This window comes from Plodia interpunctella, chromosome 21 (assembly GCF_027563975.2).
Source record: "Plodia interpunctella isolate USDA-ARS_2022_Savannah chromosome 21, ilPloInte3.2, whole genome shotgun sequence".
Classification (NCBI taxonomy): Eukaryota; Metazoa; Arthropoda; class Insecta; order Lepidoptera; family Pyralidae; genus Plodia; species Plodia interpunctella.
The window spans coordinates 4,052,583-4,067,936 of NC_071314.1; the positions used below are offsets into that span (position 1 = coordinate 4,052,583).

Genomic DNA, 15,354 nt, shown 5'->3' on the forward strand with positions numbered 1-15,354 from the left:
CACAAGTATCAGTATTATATATTGCACACGTCCCGCTCGATTGTGTCGGCAATACGTTATTGTCTTCGGCTGTAAAAGAATATGCGCACGAAAATTTTATGTCAGCAAACAGCCATGTTCAGCTGTAGTGATCAGCAATGCTGTGTGTCCACAGATGGGTTTACGCTCAGTATTTGCCCGCTTTCTTCCCAAACAGTCCAGCGCGCACCCAACTAATAGAAGGTTTTGTGTTTGGGAAGAAATCGGGCGTAAACCCATCTCTGTGCTGTATGTGTCTGTTGCAGTATTTTAGATTCGTCGAGTCAGTACGTGCTGAATTGGTAGATGGTTTATGTTGTAAACTTGAAAGATTTTCCTGGTGGATTAACAAATGTCAGAGATAAGCAAAAATGTGATTTCTGTATTAAAAATGTTAGTACTTTTATAATACTTTAGAAAACGCCTTTGCTATATGCTATTCAGCTATACAACCATAAATGTTCAAAAATTTTATTGGTTCACTTATTTTATTCATCATGTAGCACGTTTTATCTCATTCGGACGTGCGATTATAACCTTTTGATTGTATATCTCTTTATTAATTTGTGAAGTAGTTGGTTAAAATTGAATAAAAATGGATGAAATTGATTTTATTACAATAAATACCTCCTTTTACAACCCCCTGGTCAGTGCAATAAAATCGCCGAAGGCAACCAAACATTTGACGTTTTTCTACCTAAATGGTCCTTGTATATTAACTTGATTAAAGACTGTACCACAAGCCGACAGTCTAGGCCATAGCGCTTGGACTCTCAGTATTATGTTCTATTTTTGTTACTCTAGTTTTTACACATTGTTTTAGTAATAAGTTAACTATTCCTATTCTTATTAGTTCTAATATAGGTACACACATTTTTGTGGAATGCAACTTAGGTTATAAATCCCTGTTCTGTATTTTTTGTTTAATAATAGTTGTGAATATGTGCTCATTACAATTTCATATAGTCTATTTTGTAGGTGACTGTAGTCAATCAAGTTACCCTTCATCGACATTTATGCCGCGGTAATAGCGACCATTTTTAATTATTAGGATATACAATTTTATTATGCTGTCGACTGTACAGATCAAAGTTTCATGTTAACTATTCGTAAAACAATGGAATTCCCATCCAAACTCCTGTCATAAAACCATTGAATAGTATTCAAATCCAGCGGGGCCGTTGTCCCACTTTCTTCCCATTTGTCGCATAATTGGGAAATTCCCGAAGGATTGATGGATTGTTTCCTACAAGTTTGTCTCCGGCAAATTGTTAATTATGCTAATTCCTGGGTCGACAATTCGATTCCAAAGGGATAAACTTTGTGCACGACTAAAATATTAATTTTCAAGTTATTTTCTTGATGTCGTTTCCTCAGAGTTATTTCGTTGTACTTTTGTGACATGATTTGTTTACAATTTGTTATTTTTAAAGAAAATTTAGTGAGATCTATATTTTATTCTTTGATAATGCTTTTACTCAGGTAGTTAGCTTTACAGAAAATGATTAAACAGTAACTTCCAGCACTTCAGTCGCAAGAAATGCACATCTACCTACTTCTTAGCGTGTCGACTCGGTCAAATTGGTGAAGACCACAACAAGGCGTTATATCAGGCGTCAAAGTCATAGGAATTTTGGTAACAACGTATTATTTGATATATATTAACGGCAAAAAGTACTAGTATCTATCAATTTTTATAAAAGTATTTTTGTTTTGTAAAATTGTAGATACTTATAAGATTTGGCACACATTTCCAACGAGACAAGCGAGAACGAGTTAAGTAAAAGCTTTTATGAAAGGATCTTTCATAAAATAAATTATAACAACTTTGTCTAGTCTATAAATAACAAAAAGAAGTTTACCAAAGCCATTAAATATATTACCATTAGTCATATTTGAAAAACATATCCCACAACATATTTACATACTGTTAGAGGGCAAGGGAGGCGAACATTATTTTATGTAACGCGTTGGCTAAGCCTATAAAAATGAGCAAAACGTAGTTGTCTTAAGAAAAACAATTTTATATATTGCCTTTTTTGCTCTCTTTCTAAATATGTAAGAATGTTACGCAATAAATAAAATGTACGACCATAAAAATATGAAACCAGTGTCTGGAAGAGCCACAGAGTATGAAAAATACTAATATCAGTGTAAACCTTTTTTCGGGTGGGATATAATTGTAGGATCAGGGAGATGAGGGTGCAAACAGGCAGGTAAATCTATTACGTGTTAGACAAACGAATTTTTGACATTTCGTTGATTTTTATAGATTTTGTGTTCATATTCAAAACTCGTGAAAATCAGCAAATGTAAATATATTACTAAATATTACCCAAAACCTATATACATCTCGACTCTGGTAGCACAATAATAATGCTAGTAGAAAATCAAGATTTATATAGTACTTAGTTTTGAAAACTGATAGGCAGGCAACAACAGTCCAAAAAGGCAAAGGAGAAACAATCACAGACGAATCATTAAAATTTTAGAGTTTATTTAAGCGGACTCCGGACTTCATGATGTCATCACAGCTAAAAAAACCGAGAACTCATTCAAACGTTCTCATTTTGAAAACAACTCAAAGCTCCATATTATTCCAAACGGATTCGAAATGAGAATTTGCAAATCTTTTAGATTTGCGAGCATTTGTCTATATCCTTCCAGTCTATACGGATCGGGGGTAGCAGTAAATTACACAGTATTCCTTATCCCGCTTCTGATAACGCCGCTTCTACAGATATTAATCATTCCTTCGCATTGGATTTATTATTTTTCCCCTCGTTACACAAGTATCATTGAATTTAATGGCGCGTTTTTATCTTTCAATGAACATCCGAGTTTGGTTTAATGGTGTCAGAAATAATTAATGAGGTACTTCAATTATGTACAATATGATTTGTTGTCTAATAATCACAATTAAATACAAACTAAACAATGCTACTCGTATTATATCTTTTTAAATAAAGTTACATTTACAAAATAATTTTACAATATTTGCTTTCAAATAAATATTGTACAAATTTTTAAACAAAGACACATGTACAAAATAATTTTACTAGATTTCCTTTCAAAGAAACGCAAAAGATATTGACGGAAATGAATAAACGACGTCAATAAAAATGTCGTTAAAAATATTAGCTAAAGCAGAAAATTCGCGTAGGAAATAGTTGCTTTTCACGGAAAATCTCACTTTCCCGACGACACTACTAGTAAATTATCGCACGCTCCACCAGGTTACAGGAAAGTGTAAAAGGATATAGGGAACGAAAAATCGTGTTACATTTTGGCGTTTGTACATTATTACATCTTTATAGATGTACTTCTAAATAATTAAGAACTGTTTTTAATAGTTTAGGTACTTTTTAGGTTCCCGTAGCCAAAATCCGTGACGTCACAATACATTACTGTCACACAAGCTCCATATAAAATTTTATTTTTGACATTAGAAAAAAGTATCTGGTTTTACTAGTTGGAAAATAGCCAATTGAAAAATAATAATGATGTATCTAATAACTAATAGTTATCAAAGATCTTCTTTTTTAAAAGTTGGGTAAACTATTCATCTTCCGCGGTTGAACTACCTACCAGTTTGTACACAAACCTACAGTAGGTAATATTAAACTTTTCCAATATTGAGATATGGTTTGGTATTTCCTGTTTAAAGTTTTAATGATGTAAGTAATACGCTTGACTATGAAATTTTACTGTCGATTCGTATCCAGACAGATGAGTGTGGTTTCGCCTTAGAATAGGAGAACTCTATCTGTGGATATCGTACGAGGCGATTAAAGGACCATAACCTTGGCAGCAAATCAGCAACAATAGCATTCCCAAGGAAGGTTGACGACAAATAGGCGACCGTTTGTAAATGCACAGCTATCTTTAACATTTTAAGATTTATTTTTCATTCCGGCCCTAGGGTACGCGGTGTCACAGTCCCGTATGCAAGTATGAGGTAGTAGTGAATTATGTTATACATTAGTAATTAATTTGAAACGCATCTCATTTACAAACACTTACAAAGTGATACTCTTTGAAAGTATCCATCCGTTTAAATAAATTTATTTTCATGCTACGAACTATAGTCAAGAAACATTTCAATTTTAAAATACTAGAATTCTTAGTGGTTATTTTTGAAATACCAGAGTTCAAAAAAATATGCAAAAACTCATCTGTTTTTATCAAATTACAATGAGTTTTATTTTAACATTCAAACATAATTTAGCTTCCAAATCCTTACTCAATTATCCCGCGACTCGATTAAGTTTAAATAAAATCGTATAAAAGGATCATCCGATCTGGATAAGATTGATGCCCAGATTCGAAGTGGATCATTATCGATACTGGTGTTCGGGGTGACGTAATCGATGGTGATACCGTCCCCTCGATTCGATTAGACGATTCGATATCGATTGTAGAGGTCACTTAAAGCGACGTGAGTGACATTTAGTAATAGGCGATTGACGATTGAATTTCATAATTACTAGTTGCTTACGTGGCTTGCAAAGATAAGGCGTCATTACGCTTGGCAATTGTAAGAAAACATGTTTAACCTTTTTAAAAAACATCATTTATCGTCCATTATTCTCTTTCTCTCACATTATTGACTGTGACGCCTCAAAACGCAGGGTCCGCATTGAAAATGATTGGAAAATCCGTTTCTTCTTCGAACGACATTCACGGGAAGATATAGTCGACTATGGTCTTACTAGTTTTGTGTTTTGTTTATGTTGGTGTGGATTGATATTAGTAGATATGTACCATGTAAACATTATTTACTTCTTTCTTACAATAAATAAGGTAGCTGCTTGTGTATAAAATAAAATATATAAATGCATTCACATAATGAAATGCGATAATTAAATGTCACGTTAATTGATCAATTTTATTTATAGTAATTTAGTATTCCTTTTTTGTTCTCCATAAATTATAATTAAAACGCTTTTTGACGCTAACATTTGTGACTCTCATTGTCATACAAGTCCTATGTATGTAATTTTTTATTTTTAACACTTTGTAATAAAGTTTAAAATTTAATTCTCATTTCAATATATTTTGACGAAATATTATACAAATTTTAAACAGAACAAAAAAGTAAAAATAAATTATGTTCCCAGCAGACGTTAACTGTAATCGTTAAAATACCGTTCGTAATGATCAATAACATCACATTTCCATTTTAATACCAAAAGTGAACTCACGAAAACACTATTCATTCACAGACGAACGAATGATTGAATGTAATCCCTCGAGTGCGAGCTTGTTAGCAGTTCAAATAAATTTAATCGGCGAACTTCTGTTTCCTGATTTATAGCGATTGTCTATGGACCGCCGCAGGTTATCCTTGTGCGTGCGTAAAGTTCCGCAATTAACAAGCGTATGATATATTTAGAATAACATCATTTTTCGTCAGGTAAAAATAACTTTAAAATTAAAACGTCAATCAAGCAACTAAAGTATTTCCGACAAGTTCTATATGACGTGATAATTTACATAATAAATGTTCTGATATCTTATAATAATAAATATTTACTATCAGATGAGAATACACCAATAATTTATATCTAATTTTTGTTTGCTGAAATTAATATTTTTATTCCGGAAGATTACAAGAAAACTCACGAATTGCATCGTCCTGTGCCGAATAATTTGATATATACGCAAATAATTTACTTCTCGAAAATGAAAACGATATAATATGAAATTTCAAACGTAGATTTATTAAAATTCATACTGAATAAAGATTGAGTTTCGGTTTGTTCCCATTTCTGAAATTACTCCATGGCAAGTCGTGCTAACAGTAATTGTCAATTATTAACTTAAATTAAAGGAGTACCTAATCAACGCGAGCCGTTTGTAAACTAAATTAGGCGTGATATTGAACTGAGGTTGGGGAAATGCTTTGAGATTTTCCCGAAACATCACAGATATTACATGTAGGTGGGTGTTTCTTAGAGCCGAGCGTTGAGACCGACGCGGCCGCGCTGTCATTACTATTGTTTCAAATTTCAACAAAGATAAGAATTAGTATATCTTGACTTTAACATAATTAATTTGTACTTACTGTCTTAATGTCAATGTTATGAATGATCGATTTTGAAAATGATTCCTCGACATGGGATTAGTACTACTAGAACCTACTTATTGTATGTATGGCCGCAGCGGTCGAAACGGTCCGAGAACCGAGAACCTCTCGGTATGTACCTGGGAATGTAAGGCTTTTGATCTCGTCTCGAGACTTTGTTAACCCAACGATCTATAATGATCGTAACATTGTAGGACGCAGTGCAATACGACGTGTATGTCAAAATTTAATAACGGCTTTATTCAATAAGAGTACTAGTTTTGCCTTAGGGCTTCGCTCTCGTGGGAATTTCGAGATTTATCCTGAAATAACATATATTATACCCGTGTACCAAATTTCATAACAATCGGTTCAATAAATTTTGCGTGAACAAACATACATTCACACACACATCCCCGCAATTTTTCGCATTCTTATAATATAATATATATTAATACCTATTGGCAATGACCAAAATAATCGGAGCGAAGTTATGTAGTTAAAACATTCATAAGACGTAATAACACAGACAGCTCTCAAATATATACAAATTAAATTAATATTATTTACATGTTCAAAAATAAATGCCGTTCTGTCACAATCTGGTTTACAATTGGGCCAGAACTTGGTTCATTAAGGCGGCTACAGTACTCAAAGGGCAGATTCAATTGTTACCAACCGTGCACCTTTTCAAGTTTTCCAATTATACGAACTTGCGTACGTGTTTCGGCAACAAGATTTTACTTGTGAGCCTGGAGATAACACAAACCACATGTGTTGGCTTTTATATGTGGTGTTCTGTGAACTTGTACAATTTTCAAGATTTGGAACGACATATGTGCGGTTCGCTTTGTTTTTAATAAAACGACAACCCCTGCGAAGGAAATTTGAAGTAACGTTTGGAAACAAATTATATAAGTGATATTCTTGACTTTATAGTTATATACTACCTGCCGCCATGGGTTTTGGCCCCGTTGGAATTTCGGGATAAAAAGAACCGCATGTGTTATTCGAGGTTATATTCTACCCGTGTACCAAATTTCATAACAAATACATAAAAAGGAAATACAGTCAACAGATAATGAAGCTACCTAAATTCTTTGCTAATTCGACGCAATAATATCGCAAACAAACGTACCATGCCAAGACAACTTGACATGCGGTTGACTGTATCTATAAGAAATACATATTAATCTCTGCTCCGAGAAGCAGTTTATTGAATATACGTAGTTTGGTGACGATTATATCGTGACGTGTCTGCAGACCGAAATAGCTTCCGGCTATTTTAGGCCATCATAGCACATAGACCTTACAAACTGATAGACAGACACACATTAGAATTCCTTAATAAGTTACTATTGTAATTTATGCATTCGTTTACCTGTGTAGCAAATTGCATCACACCAACCAATAAAAACAAAAATATAAATTTAAAAAAAAGGAAAACGTCGTTTTTATAGGGGGCAAGCAGAAACCAAATATGAAATTCTACTTGCTATGAACCTTACTACCAAAGATCGAATACTTCTGAAATAATATATATGCAATGCTTACTAGTACCACATTACTGGCTACATAATTCTTCTGAATGAAGGCGCGCAAAGCTTGTGTAAGCGAGGTAAGATACTTTTATCATACTAAGACTTACTCGCAGTTCGTTCTAAAACGTGTAGCTTGCAGATGGCGCAGCGAACGCTCGAGGTTCTGTTCTCTCACTTTCTATAAATTCATAATTCTCATAATATTCCCTTGTAGACTATTGTTTAGGTTATCACTTTTTAATATTTAGATGTATAAAATAATTTTAATAAATACATCTAAATATTAAAAAGTCTACAACCTATAGTCTAGTCTCCTCGAGCGTTCGCTGCGCATTAAATTCGCCATTTGTTTAAAATAATTTTAATAAAATGGCGAATTTAATGCCAAAAGCATTTTGTCGCATATAACCAACCATATCCCTCACTTTGAGGAATTCCACAATATGTCTGCAATGTTTCGCCTCTTTTGGACTCAAATTATATTAATAATATCAATATTTATTCGTAAATTAAATTCATATTCAGGAATGTCTGTACATTCATATATCTGTGAGCTATCTGGCCAGCAATTTGCAAGAGGGTGCCCCGGACCTTTGACAAGTAAATTGCAACCTCGAAATAGATTAAACGGAATAACATTTCTACCCTCCGCGCGCCTTTTGCTTGTTTCGAGTCGAAACTGATTTAGGCTCAAAATCTCACTCGCATCTCGCTCCAAGATAAATAATGGATATTTATCTTCAAAAATTGTTTTTATTTTAGCCTGTAATATGTGCCCCTCAGCTGGGCAAAGGCCTCCCCTTTTGTCTTACAAAGGTCTCTGTCTTGAGTCGTTTGAAAACCATATTGGTCAACTCCATAGATCATCAAAAAGAAACATATGTCTACACTTATATTAACAACTTCTTACAATGAAATCAAAATGTAATCTTAACATTTAAAAAAATGCTCAGCATATGTCGTAATTGGGCCACGAAGCTGGGGTTATTTATATGAAAAATAAAACCATAGATACCTATAAATAAGCGTGTCTCTTATAGGTTTTATATAGAACACGATAAAAAAATACAGTAAAGTAAGGGAAAACAAAAAAAGGTTTCTCTTGTTATTCAAATGAGTGACAAACTTTCGACACTCAGAAAGATCTTGGCTTTTGCACTGCCGACGACTTCCAAACTTTCTATTTTAGCATTTTCAATATTTACCCGACATTTTGGCCGTCAAATAACGGCGATAGAAACAAATATTCCCGTAGGATTTCCAAGGAAAAACATTGATATTATTCATTAATTTATTATATGCACGCTGGGATCTGTTGAAGACAATATTTGTAGAAAAACAGAGGTCAACTTACTGATTCGGTATAAAGAATGTAAAGTGAAAGCAAGAGACGCATGTGTAAACGTAATAAAATAATAATTATAGAAAATACTCACCATTTAAATATTTCACACTATTCCCTCTCCAAAATCTGAAACAAGTTTAATATTATTTGATAATAAAATAATTACATTGAATTTTCCATTACAGTTCAATCAATATTATTGTAATTAAGCAGTATTCGGTATTGATGGCAGTATTTTTTTAAGTAAGTCAAATAGAAATTTAAACTAAACTTTAATTAGGTATACTTAAAATTACTAAAATAATTAAAAATTATACATAAAATGTGCAGTGCGTTGCCAACGGCGTCGCTTTACGACAACGTGCCCAAAAGACTGGCAATACAACAATGGAATGCAACACTGTAAATACAAAATTAAAATTTTAATTGTCAAAACCAAATCCTTCATTATATTTCAACAATATTTTTCTATTTGTTTAAAAATGAAAGATCTTCTAATAAGATGCGAAGAAAATGTTGTTTTAGATTCTACAGATAATAATCAGTAGAATTTAAAATTACATTTTCTCATAGCACTATTGTGACATTTAATTTCCTAGCAGCTCCCTAGCGACCTTTGTCTCTCTCAAGGGACAATGTAATGTCGACTTTGCCTTACCTTCTATTAGTTATTTCTTTGAACTAGGTAAGAAATAAGAATATTCATTATTAAGCTCTGTATACCTTGGAAAACAACATCGGCCATTACAGAAATGAAAATGTGTTGTTATTTTTCATTTCAAACATATTTACATTTAGAACTCTTACTGGCTGGAATAAAAAATAAAAAATCTTCTAATGAGTGTGTTATATAATTGCAAATTCATGTCACTTATATGACGGTAAGTCTTAGAGATGCCTACATCTGGCACTACTAAGACTTACCGTCAATAACTCTTGGGGGTCTTTATATTGCATATTATTTATCCTCAAGAGATAACGTAACCTCAAGAGGTAACCTCAAGAGGTAACGTAAATGTTATAAAACTTTCCGGAAATATCTTATACAAGTAATTTTTTGTAGATTACGATTTAGTAAGTATTTATTTTCCGTCTATATAATCAGATTTCGCATGTCACACGTACCACCGCGCGGGCCCAACAGATAGATTATCTAATCGTGTTAAGTTATGATTCAAAATGCTATTTTAATTTGAATTATATAAACTCACAGTATTTATGTAACTTTTTGAATCAAAACGAAATAGCATTCAATTATAATTAGGTAACAAAACTTGTCATGTTGTAAATAGATCAGAAATAAATCAAAACATATAGAATATCATCTTTTACAGTGGACACTTGTACTTTACAACGCAACAAACGTTCAAAATGTTTATACCTAAATATATCATAACAGTTGCTACTATATGTTAGTAATAGCGATCCTTAGCAACATGTTCATTACAGTAAGCAATACTGATCTCAGTGAAGTGCCGCTTAAAATATTCAGGTGCACCGTGCTCATAATGGCACCTTACGTGGCCCAGCAATCTGGAGATTGCGAAGTAAGTACATTTAATTCTTTAGAGAATTCTTTTTGAAAATATTCTTTAGTCAGTAGCATAATATGCCTCTAAGGATTAAAATAGTTTTTAATTTTTAAGCTTTAAGAGTTCCACTATAATTATATTTGACGTTGATTTTTACCGGCACGCCGCTGACGTTGAAAAAATGCATACTTACTTAGCATTTTTTGCGCATGTCAAAGTTAACGTCCAAATTGACAACCTCGGTGGCGCAGTGGTAAGGTTCTTGCCACTGAACCGAGAGGTCCCGGGTTCGATCCCCGGTCGGGTCATGATGGAAAATGGTCTTTTTCTGATTGGCCCGGGTCTTGGATGTTGATTTATATATGTATTTATTATAAAATATAGTATCGTTGAGTTAGTATCCCATAACACAAGTCTCGAACTTACTTTGGGACTAGCTCAATCTGTGTGATTTGTCCCAATATATTTATTTATTTTATTTAATTGACGGTGCAACCCACCCTAAGAGTGGGTACACCAGTCAACGCCAAATGATATTAATATGTTAGACTGCATTACATGGGATGTCACATTCCAGCCTTAGAAATCGGGAGCGTTAACAACACTAGTGCCGCATTGTGATTGGTCGATGGCACCGGCTGTTGAATTGTCAATTTCATTTTCTGCACTTTCGGACCAGACATTCATTTTCTGTACTCTCTTGCATAGTTTTTAGAGTTATTATTTGATACTCTATTATATTCAAGTTTATGTGTAGATATTATCACAGTTGCGATAAAATCGCGGGTTCATTTAGGTATAGCTCGCTAATAGTATCCAAACGACGACCTCGGTGGCGCAGCGGTAAAGTGCTTGCCTCTGAACCGAGAGGTAATACCATGATGGAAAATGATATTTTTCTGATTGGCTCGGGTCTTGGATGTTTGTCTATATATGTATTTGTAATAAAATATATATAAATATATCGTTGAGTTAGTATCCCATAACATAAGTCTGTCTGTAATATATTGATTTTCCTTAGTATTATAACAATTTCAGTATAGTCACTATGAGACAAGAATTCTCCTATGAATTAAAACCAGAAACAATACCGCAATCGGAAAGCGCCACGTGTCCGAAACAGGAAGATTAGGCCACCTCAGCCCTCATAATCCAATCAGGGGTTGAATCAAATCGCAGAAACCCTCTTCCAGTTGGAATTTAATTGCTAATCACCCGAGAACGATAGGCCCAGATTACTGGCAGCATTTGTCTCCGATTGGTTCGCTATGAAATGGATATGTATCAGGTTAGCAAGTCACTATCGTATTGGAAGGTTTGGCAGCGTATTCAAAAAACAAGGTAATTTAAGAACACGGGGGCAAATCACAATATGCTGTTTATTCGTAAATACTTTTTAATTTACGGAATAAGTACATTTATGTAAATTCTAAATAACATATGAATTAATCTTTTAAATGTTGCAATTGATTTAAAAAAAAAGCAATGAATAACATCTACGTTATTTCGATTACATAAGTTTGAGATACAGGAAGGGGTAATTTTATTCGTATTTTTTTGTAACTAGCTTTTTCCCTCAGCTTCGCCCGCGTTTATTTCGTGTTTCTAATATTTTTTCATCGATATATTTAAGCACCTTATCGCGATAAAACCTATACCAGATTTTAAGTTAGAGCTTCCGCTATACAACTGTAAAAACTGAATCAAATTGCATCTAGTAGAATTAGCGAGATGTGCGAACAATTTTACAGACAAGAATTTTAAAAAACATTGTATTGGCTTCTATTAGTCCCATATAAACCCCTATTATTATTTTCCTTGATATCTCCTATGTACAGACATAGTCAACTTAGTTTTAAATGTATAGATTATATATGTAGCTGAGTTTAATTGTATACTTGGTATTCAAAATAAATGTACCTGTTTTGGGAACAACACAAATATTTTCTGTTATCTTTTAGAATACGACATTATTCAATATCAAAGTTTTAACAAATTGTTCAGAAAACTATGAATAAAATATTGTTGGGAATGTTGGCATTAATATCCAGTCAGAATTCTTATTTATAATGTACGGAATCCAAAAATTTTAAACATAACGAAGTATAACTGTGACGCTAATGTATTTTGGGTTTCGGCCAAATCGCATGTGCGACTACGAAGTTATGTTTATATTTAAGTTATATTTCTCCCTTTGTTTCTTTATAATAAGAAGAATCATTTCATTCAGAATGACATTTATCTTATACTAGCTTGGTCCCGGAGTTCCGCTCTCGTGGGAATTTCGGCACAAAAAGTACGCTGTGTGTTATTCCAGGTTATATTACCCGTCTACCAAATTTCATGACAATCCGTCTGGCAGTTTTTGCGTGTAAGTAACAAACAAACTTATACACATACATCGTCACAAACTTTAGCATGTTTAATATTAGTTCATGTGCAAAGTAAGCCTTTAGCATACTTACCTACATAACTAGTTGTTCGTCACGAACTTAGACTTCGCGAACACAATACATTTTTGATGAGTTTTTACAAAACTGTGAATATTTCAAAAACGGCTTAACAAATTTTATTGCCCCACGAACTTAAAAATTAATTGTCAGATCCTACATACCTTTTAAATTTCGGTTGGAAAGTTATCGCAAAAAACAAACAAACAAACATACATACACAAGACCTCGCTCGCTTCGTTCGCTCGGTCAAATACCGCGAATTGCTAAAATTCCGAAATGTGATCTAATCAATTGCATTTACATAGTACATGTTTGATATTCATAAAGGTTCAAGCATATTTAAGCATCTAGAGATATTTAACTTTTGCCTACTACGTACAATGTGAATATTGTTTATATTATCATCGAGCTACATATGTGGCTACCAACGTACATACGAAAGATTAAAATAGTAACTATTAATTTTATATTTCGACTGCTTAAATCTCGTATCTCGATTCTAATAAGGTATATCTACTACGCCGACCATTTTCGTTAAATCTATGTTAAATAAATAATTCACACAACTATTGCCTTGTAATTTTGTAAACAAATAGGGCAGTTAATCTTTGGTTAAATGTATCGTTGCCAATTCGATAGGTTTCCGGACAAATGGCTTGGAAAAGGGTTTGGTTACCTTTTGATAGTAACAAATAACCGGCGAAACGAGTCTAATCGATACTTCGAATTGAATTTGCGATATTGAAGACACGTTTTAGCTTCTTATAAAAAAAGGCGCCTATTTAAGTATGGAATTAACATTCACAAATTTTGAAACAAATTTCGACTTTAAAGTTTCGGAATGTTTATTTAGTGGCCAGTGACAATTTTATTACTATTTGGTAACTACATATATAATCATATCTTAGTTGTAAATATTGTTTTAATTAATATCGGAGCTGACATGAAATGTTGACAGAGAAAAAGGTTATAATTTAGTATTGAAATTTGAATATAAAATATCGCAAAACATTATATTTTATGAATTATTTATTTTTGGGTCATTTTGTTAAAATAATAAATAAATCACCAGATCTTATATATCTGTAAGAGTAACTTCCATTTCAAAAGTATTTACGAAAAATTCGTAGATACATTTTGGTTTACATTTGAATAGATCATTACAATTCTGTAACATGTATGCATGATATGGACTTCGTTATAGGTTACATAAAAATAGTACACAAACAAAATAAAGTGATAAAAATTCATTGCCCACAAATGAATTCCAATAAGAAATTATTAACTTAAAAAAATGGTTGCCTGTAAAGTCGGTTTTACGGGCGAAGATTTTACGTGACAACGTCTTTTTACGCGCGCGGCAGACCGATCATAGTTGAGTGAGAGAGAGACGCAAGGCATTCGGCGGGCCTCTCTCTCGTTCGGTGACTCATCGTAACGTTACCGGGCGTTACACTTTTTCATAAGTGACTCCCAGCCGCAACCTAATTTAAGACGTTGTCACGTCAAAAAGCTATATAAATCTGATAGAACGTCTTTACAAAACCATTTTCAAATGCACTGACGATCGAGACGTTTAGAGCTAAAACATATCCATAAAAAAGTACTTATAAAAGATAAAGTAGAATATCCTGAACCTCCTCAAGTATTACAACCCAAAAAGATGTACCATAAGTATGTTGCAGTAACAACAAAACTTCGCGAAGAAATCACAAGTTTCTTCAACTTTTCTATTGGATACTGACAACTCGATAAATCGCAGAGAACCTAGATACTACATAGCGTGGGCCGTCAAATGGCCGTATTGTAGCTACCTCTTGTTTGCTACTTCTTACGTGCCTGAAAAATTTTTTTTCCCCTTCCCTGAATGAGAATTCTGGAAAGTTCTCATTTCTTTTCAGATATAGGATAATTTTAGGTATAATTTTTCATTTTCGAACAGTCGTTCTATCAAATTGTAATATATTCCGTAGGCTGGGTATTTTCTGTTAGTCAGCTACATGAGTAGTTTATGAGTATAATATATATATAAATAAATATAGGTATACGTCTACGTCTCAAGGTTTCGCTCTTGCAAAATAAAAAGTACAGTGTTAAATAAAAATCAAGATTATATGTAGAAATTTGGTGGATAGAAAAAAATAGTAGGTTTGGAAGCTGTCATATAGTGTTTATTTAAAGTAAAACATACCTGCACGAAAAAAAAACTGATACTTATGGAGTATTTTTTGTGTAATCCACTTAAAAGATGGGTTAATAAGTAAAACGTAAAATCTTTTCGCTAATATGTTTCCTACATCTTCGTTTAGCGTACAGTTACCTAAAATCGATACGAAATTGATCCGGCGTAAATCTGTATTCATTTTAATAAAGGCGTGTCGCCGCCTCGTTCATCGCT

General features: G+C 33.2%; 1 protein-coding gene across 2 annotated transcripts in view; it reads right to left on the bottom strand.

The window, feature by feature from the left end:
- LOC128679257 (uncoordinated protein 58-like) overlaps positions 1-15,354 on the bottom strand; it is a 209,604-nt gene that overhangs the window by 20,155 nt on the left and 174,095 nt on the right. For both annotated transcript variants that reach the window (XM_053761367.1, XM_053761368.1), the window contains one exon: positions 9,063-9,097. The gene's annotated coding sequence lies outside the window, so the exon portion shown is untranslated. The remainder of the gene's footprint in view (positions 1-9,062; positions 9,098-15,354) is intronic.